The following is an 8,913-nucleotide window of genomic DNA, read 5'->3' on the forward strand; positions in this document are numbered from 1 at the left end:
CCTGCGCTTTTAATATCAACTGACTTTGTTGTGGAACGTTCACCCCCATTTACAAGATGGAAAAAAAATGCCATTTTATATTTGTAAAATGCTGTGTGTATGAAATGTCGTGTAACTGGACACCAAATATCCTGTGCGGCAGTGCTCATAGTGAGAGAGTGAGAGGGAGACGGGAGCGATTAGTTTAGTGAACTACGTCTTCGGTCCCTAATTGGTGCGAGGACGCGGCGTTCACCGCAGCCGTCTGAGCTGCGGGGCGTCCCAGGAGCGCCCCCCCCCCCCCCCCCAGAAAGAAAAGGAGCCGTGACGTACACACACACACACAACACACCAACAAACCGGAGGGGCATGTGTGCACACTCACAATCTCACACACACACACTAACACAGGTTGCATCCCACATCTCCTCTTCATCATAGGAGCTGTCCTGTTTTGACCGGAGCTCATTTACCACAGCCTGAGGCGATCACCACCACCACCACTAGCCCCCCCACACAGGGCTGCTTATCTGCTCTCCCTGCACACTTTCCTCCCCCTCCTATGCTCTCTCTGTTTACTGCTCCATGTCTGTCTTTTCTCCTTTTTCTAACATCCCCCCCCTCCCTCCCTCCCTCCCTCATCCAAACACACTTTCCTGTCCTTTACAAAAGAATTCCTGCCATACTCTTCAGCAGTAATGAAATGCATTTGCCTTCCTCTAATTCAATCACAGAATGCTGTGTGCCAAAACGGTTTATGAATACATTACTTTATTGCCAAGGCAGGATGAAAGAGGAAATAGACAGCCATGACAGCCTTTAGCTTTTTGAAAATGCATTCGCTCATTTTCCCTCTCTCTCTCTCACACACAGACAGAGACACACACACACACACACACACACACACACACACACACACTAGACCAGACTGAGAAGGTTTTTGAGCAAAATATCATAACAGTCAAGAAATGCAGTAATGCTCAAACAACAAATTTATCTCAAAATGAACTTAAAAATTTCCATTTGCACTTCACCTGAGCTGGAAGATATTTTGCAATTAATGTCCCCTTAAGCCTTCAGTGCCCTAGACTGTGTCCCAATTCCCTAATGCATATATAGCACTAAACTGTTTCCACAGCTATACAAGAGGTTATGGGAATGATACAAGACCGACATCAATTCAAATGTGACATTTTTGCATGCAGATAAAAAAGCAAATGCAATATGTATTTGACATCTTGAGCATACTTGAGCTGAAAGTGTATGTGATTTTTTTTTTAAATGATTCTGATGCATTTTATCTTGCAGAATAAGTCAACATTCCTGGTTCTCGGTGGTGCAGTCTGTGTTGCTTCGAGCCCATTCATTGTCTAGATCGGGGTATACTTGAGATGAGCTAGTTTGTACGACATGTCGCCCGACCTTGTTCAGAGGTAGAAGAGTTTATGGCTGTTCCGAATGGCCACACTTGAAGGTGGGATAAAAAAAAAAAAAAAAATCATAGAGAGGGGCGAGATATAATAATAACTCAAATGGAAATAATGGCAGTCTTTTCTCAAAGGAAGTAGAGGTCGCACCAGCCCCAAAGAGTCAACAGGTTTAATAGATTGCTTACTTTTGAAAAGTTTTACGAGAAATTATACACATAGTGGCTTTAATTTAGACACTTTACCAGTATGAACACCATACATACTCAAGTTACAATTTGTACTTAACGTAGTAATGAATGTGGACACATTGTTTTTCCACAGAGACATGCAGCAATCAACTTCAGTTCGGACATCTGGAGGGAAGTAGGGCCGGCAACGTCACGGCACCGAAACGCAACCATTGGAAGCAGGAAGCCCTTGTTGAACTCCTATATTGGCGAATGCTTGCGGCATTCTTGATTATGACGCTGCTTTGCCGCCAGCTCAACCTGCAGAGGGTTTGAAGTCAGGAATGATGATTTGCAGGTCAGTCTCCTTGCATAATACTCCACCTTGTTGCCCCTTTTACTCTGCCCTCCGTCCATACACCTCCATGCTTTGCTGCTGTCATGATACAATTTCCCCTCCGGCGTTGCCTGGCAATCAATAAAGTTAATCTGATGTGGCCTTACTTTATCTCGCCTTGGATCCCAGCCTCATTAAGACATGCTGGAACGTTTGCCATATGGGGGGGGAATAATAATTTTAGGCCCATGGCCAAAAAACCAGTGTGAGGCTTAGATCTGGTGGCGGGAGTGGCAATATGTTTTAATAAATCTCAGACTCATAGGGAGTGCATTTCTCATTTGTGGAGCTTTAATATCGCTGGGAGTATGGGTTTGTGGAAGCCACAGGGCATTCAGTCCATCTGTCAGACAACGGTTTGTACCACAAAACTTTAGTTTTTCTTAGTTAAATAGTCTCTGGCAGCAATGGAGGATAAGACCAAGGAGTTTACCCTGAGATCATTCAAAGTACGTTCTGTCCGTCCGTATCTTTTGTCGTGAACCTCTACCTCGGTAACGATAGCAATCCGACAGGAAACAGCAGCTTGATACCGATGCCATTATGGATTATCGGTTCGATTCTTTAGCGAATCCCTTATTGATTTCTGGTAAATTTTCTGTTTGAAATACAGGTTTCAGCGTCAACCCAGCTTCTCAACATAGCTAAATGAATTAAAATGCTCCGTTTCTTAAAATGATTTAACTTTGAAGATAATATAACTTTAACGAATATTGAACTGACCGATAAAATAAAAAAAATTCATCCTTAGAAAGATATGCATGTATGCCCAGTAGCATTTGAATGAATTACAATACTGCGTTTCAAAATGGAGTAAACTTGAAACAAATATAAATCTGGTACTTTTGACCGTTTCTTTCCCCTCCAAGTTTTCAGCAGCGTCGACGCAGAGCTTGACGTCGTGACACATGAGTTTTTGCAACGGGGAACTGTCAGAAAAAAAATAGTAAATGATAACTCCTGAGGCATTGAAAGTATCCGATGGATCAGACAAATTGGAACCGGTTCTCAAGTGGAACCGATTCTCGATTTTCCACCCCTAAATCTTGCGGAAGAAGTCTAAGACTTTGAGGTCAATCCATGGTTCTTCAATAGACAAGCTAGCAACGTGCCATAATTTATGAAGGCAGTACGGCTTAAATATAAGGAGCCATATTTCATTTTAATTAGTTTTTTCACATCATTGCCCCTAAGAAGGCCTACAGTAAAAAGAAAAAGTATGTGCTCATGTTTCTTTCCAGTATGATCACTGTCTTTTTGCAATTACCATTATACTGTTTGACCTTGTTTCTTTTTGGCTGATCCTTGCCATCACAGCAATAAGTCAAGGAGGGTAATTAACCTCCCACTCTCACACACTCAGGAGCACGACCTCACACATACGCACACTCATTCCAGCATGAGTCATCCCATCCGCATGATTGCTGTCTTTCGGATGCTAATTTTTGGGCTGCGCTTCTCTTTTGGGTGCTGATTTTGGGCAGCGCTTCTCTCGGGGTCAGCCAAACCTCGCCCCGCTGTCTCGGTGCAGAGTCAAGCAGGCTAATCTCCCACCTTCCAGCCTCCCAAGCAAAGTCAACACTGGCTGCCTCCTTCATTTACCTTGTTAGCTAACTGACAGCGGGCTGTCTGGCCTGCAGCATAAAGGCCTTAATGAGCAGAGGGCCTTGTTAGCGCTGTGTGGATGGGGAGAGACAAATGAGCTTGTTAAATCCAGGCTATGCATATTCTTAATTAGCCTTTTGTAGCGTTTGATAGCACAATCATTCTCTGCGTGTGAGAGAGAGACAAACGGAGAGAATGTGTTTGTGCAACATTAAAAGCATAACAAAACCTCATGAATAATACACGCCACAGGTTGGTGTTTGTATTCACTGTGGCTATTCCTTAAGGCACACGCTGCAACTTTGATGTCTGCTTTTTGTGTGAATTTGTGATTGATACAAACCAAATGCTGTTAGTAATTTACTGGACCATCATCAATTAGAACTTCCTTTTTTTTAAACTAATGCTTTATTACATAGTCCACCACACACAGACATAGCCTCTATGCACACAATCCTCATCCCTCTACTGCCTACATTACACAACGGAATACAGAAGTTAAAACCCACTGAAACTATTCAGACCTCTTTAAAAGGTATAGTATGCTGCATTTTACACCATAAAATATAGACTCACGCAAAAAGAATCCCTCTCAATCATCACTTGTGACCCACTAGAAGTGTGTGGTGGTGTCTGTATCTACAGAGACCCTACGCTATGCCTGTGATTTCTCTTGTCTTGTTATATTGCTGTGTTGGGGACGTTTCTGGGCAATAGCGAAGAGCTTTTGGGCCCTGCGTGCGAGTCTAACCCCCAGCCAATATCCGCGGGGCAGTGCGGGGCAGTGCGGGTCAGCGCGCAGCCCGTTCGGGTCACTTTGACTCTCTCGCTCGACCATCTCCGCCGTATTGGTCTCTCTCAGCTCATTGAGCAGAGGAGGATTTAGAATTTTCTTTGTGTTTACAAACACCAACGGGCAAAGTGCTGCATTTTGATGTCGTTCCAAGTAGTATAGCACGCACTTGTGCACGCATAGATCACAAAGGCGGTACTCATTGCCAGGCTAGTCACTTTTCCTTTACCCCTGAAGTGCATTACTACCTGCCATACATCGAGCATAACCTTTACTTCATCATTATTTTAAACAAACTGTGCGCTTGCCACAATGTTGGGTTTGTGCAACCGCTGCACATATTCATGAATATATAAAACACATTTACTGAGAACTGGTCCTGCAGGGAGGGAAGGACCCCCCCCCCCCCCTGGACAAGTAGTCTTGAACACGGACGTTGTCTGGTTTACCGTGCTTTGTGGGTGTGACTTTTTTTGCTGTGTCATCACCATTCAAACCGATATAACTAACGCGTTTATGATTACATTTTTTTACTGGAGCAAAAATTTGATTGCAACCCCCCCTAGAGTCTGACGTCCGCCTGCCACAGTCTCATAAAGTCCTGTGGGAAACGCTTGATTAAGAGGGTTCAGAGGATGGGACTTTCATTGTGCATGTCCAAAATTCTTTACAATTTCACCATTTTGTTTGAACCATATGGTCCTTCAGGGCAATTCATCTTTTTATGTTAAAAAGTACAATACACAATACAGCCGCAGTGTGCTAATACAAGCGAGGATCACTATGCAGAAGGAGCCTCAGGCTGACGGACTGGGGGCCATGCAGAGGGGCGGAACCTCTCTAGGGGGGCGATCCGGAGGCAAGGGCCGATGGGCAGAGCAGGCCTGGGACCAGGATGCAGGGGGCAGCGATGGAGGACAGGCAGAAAGACGATCAAATAGATGGAACGCCTCTAGAGGAAGGCCCGGAGGTCAGCAACGAAGACGGGACCCCTCTAACAAACTACTAACAAACCCTAGGACCGTGACAATATATGGGAGAAAGACACAGTTCACTTAAATCCTTGTACGGTTTTGCACTCATTATGACCAGGTTAAAATGAGTTTAAAATTGAAACACACTCTCTACAAGTGGCCACTTATCAAACCCCGAGACATAAGGATCGGGTTATACACAGGGCTTTGTATGCCTGTGATAGATAATAACACAAACTGTACTTCAGTGGGACGGAGTTGAAGAAATTGGCTGAACTTTGTGGTAGAAACATAAGCCTTTGGCTACACAAAGAGGCTCTTTTAAATTAGCCCCACTGGTAGTGCAATCGCTTTTCGCGCTGGCAGCTGCAGAACTTTTGGGATAGAGACCTTTATCCGGCTGGCTGTAATTGGAGGATGAAGTCCTTGGAGTCCTTGCTGGCAAAGAGAGACAAACACTTTCATCACTGTTAGGCAACAAACACAGTGTATTTTGTACACACAATATGCAAACAGATCTCTGCATATGCAATCTATTATCTGTAAATGATTATATACACACTTCATAATCATTTAAGTTTGTTGCCCTCCAGCTATTCTCTTCGCTCTCCCTCCTTCCTCCCTTAGGACACGATCCACTACAAGCAACGTGATCAATAAGCCACCAGAAGTCCATTTATTTCCTTAAAAAGGAAAACTCGCAGATTTTCAACCTTATCTTTACCTGATCTGATTTAGGTATATAGTGTGAAAAATGGCTTTAGCGGATACTTGCGTTATCTGTGTCTCTGGGGCGCAGCTGCGAAATCTGTTGCTCTTCCTCATCCCAGTGACGCACTTGGGACAACTAAGAACCACAGGGTGTTGCTCTCAGCTTTCGTAGCTGTGGGGCACAATGTGGCTAAAAAAAAAAAACAGTTTGTTCTTGTCGCTTGTGTTTAGGTTTTCAACCGCAAAAATGGCATCTAAATATGTGAGTGCAAATATTTGTATGGATGAGGATTCTTTACAGATTTGACGGTGTTTTGGCTGACCTGGCTATTCAGCCGGAGAGAGGCCACTCGAGGCAGCAGCTGCTGCGGGGAGGATATGGCCGACGGGGACCCTCCATTTGAGCTGCCGAGACGCAAACGTCGATCTTCAATCACTGTGCTGTAATGAATGTCAGCTTGGGCAGTTGTGGTTGGATAATGTCGCCGACGACAACCCAGAGAAAGCGAGGCCACGTGTGTGTGTGTGTGTGTGTGTGTATATTACTATGCGTGAACGTTTTTCTCCTCATGAGGACAGAGGTGTGTGCTGGTGACCTTTTTCCGGATTCCGAAGATAAACTGGAAAATGCAAGACCACTAGGCCGATTTTTGGGGGTGACTTTTGTGATGGAGTTTTTCTAATTTAATGGTCTGCCTCCAAAGACGGAGTGAGAGCCGCCAACGAGCCGCTAAATCCGAGCAGCCGCTCAGCAGGCAGCCGGCGCGGCAGAGACAGCGGATGAGAAAACAAGCGTGTATAGCCGTCATACTTTCACATCTTACTCTGTGAATTAAGGATTTTGAGTTGCTGATGGCTGGAACAAGACGTGTATAGTGAGTTTTACTTTGTTTCTGTTCAGTTTGAATGAGTTAACATTGCAATCAAGCCATAGTTCTGTGTTAAATCGGCACTTCAGAAGGTGTAAGGATGTATTTTTCGGTTTAGGTGTAAGAAGATTGATTTCATATAAGTCTTGTTAAGTTTATTTTGTTAATTTGTCAGACGTTGCAAATGTATTTCCTTAGTTAACCACATTCACTCTCAGCACTGATTGGACATCCACATATAAGGTGACACATTTATCCTTTCAGGAGTTAGCAGTTGGGGGAAAATGATCTGATCTTTGGATGATCGACATGCTCGTTGGCAGAAAATCATCAATTGCTCAGCTGTCTGCGATTCAATGGTGAATTAAACTCCCGGATCCTCGGGCTTTGTTGGTCTACCAATCAAGACTTCATTTTGTGAACAAGACAGTTATCTGCAAATGTATTAAAAAGGCTCCAAGAGTTGAATAAAAGTTTTTGTTTATTCTCAGTGAATGCCTCCAGCGGTCTGTGTTAACTAATCAAAGCCTAATAATGCAGAACCAATCCAAGTAAATACACGTGCCTGACTGTTGACATGTTATCTACAGTAGACCGCTAATTTGTTTTTGACTTATTTATTTTTCAGCCCTATACTTTGGTTCTGATGAGGATTAAAACCAGTTTCTAAATACCTGCTGCGCCCTTTCAATTCATTATTTTACTGTTATCCCAAGGACACACAGATAAAGCTATGTAAATGCTAGGCCTTGTGATAGTGTGGGACATCACCCTCATTTACATGTTCGGCATCATTTCGAGGAGATGGTGATAAATCACAGTGTAAGCAAAGCCAGTAATGGGCTCCCAATGGTAATTATGGAGTGGACCTTTTGAAGCAGTCGATCTTATAAATCCCTCCTATTTTGGAAGGATAATGCTTGAAAACAATTTGTTCCCTCACCACCATCTCAAATGTGAGCAAATAGACTGTTTATTTTCCTTTGCTGAACAAATGCCAAGCTTTTCCCCAGCAACACAATGTCTTATTTGAGATTCAAATCAGTCTCTTCTCTTCTTTTGAATGTTTTATATGGAGGATGACTCAAATTGGTTTGCTCCGTTTCACAGCTTCTAGCTTCAAAAGCAAAGAAAACTGAATTTTCTCTTTTTGAAAGCCTCTGCTCTGCTTAAGTGTCCTTGAGCAAGAGGCAAAGTCCCCACCAGCTCAACTCGGGCTTCTGCAGTGCTGCCTGAGTTTGAAGAGACAACCATTGTGTTATGGCTTATCTTAAGAAATAAGAAATGAATACAAAATAATACTACAGTGTGGCCATGACGGTAGTACACACAATAATTTATTGCAATTAACAATCAAACAGTGGTTAACATGTTTGACTTGACAATTAGACACAATTAGAGAAAAAATGACATTTGTAAATAGGTATTTAAATTACAGCAGCGTAACATTTTAGGGTCTTTTGAATCTCATTCCAGGAGTTTGAAGTAAAGAATAAAAACAATAATGTCTGAGGTGGATGTAACAGAAAAGTGAATGAAGGCAACTTATAGAGAATAGATGTCTAAATAAACGCCAGCAAATCAAACAACAGTAATTTACACAAGGTGAGATTGTAGCTTATAAAACCTCACATTAAGATGATCAGTTAACACTTAACATATCAAACTAGACTTGACCTCTTCTCTGTGGATTCACACTCAGTTAGATTATTAAGTTATATATCAAATTATTAATAATTATTGATAATGAGACTCCATTGACTTTCCCATGGTTAATTGATAAAGCAATTAGCCATCTGTTGATGAAGCGGATCTCTTCAGACAGGCTGATTGGTGTAATCCATACACACACACACACACACACACACACACACAGGATACACGCTTGCAGCTGTCACTGGAACACAAGGATTATTTCATACTGAAAGTGTGTGTGTGTGTGTGTGTGTGTGTGTGTGTGTGTGTGTGTGTGTGTGTGTACATTTACA

The sequence above is a fragment of the Cebidichthys violaceus genome, unplaced genomic scaffold (assembly GCF_023349555.1).
Source record: "Cebidichthys violaceus isolate CVI_PGR_0920_01 unplaced genomic scaffold, fCebVio1.0.p SCAF_12, whole genome shotgun sequence".
Taxonomy (NCBI): Eukaryota; Metazoa; Chordata; class Actinopteri; order Perciformes; family Stichaeidae; genus Cebidichthys; species Cebidichthys violaceus.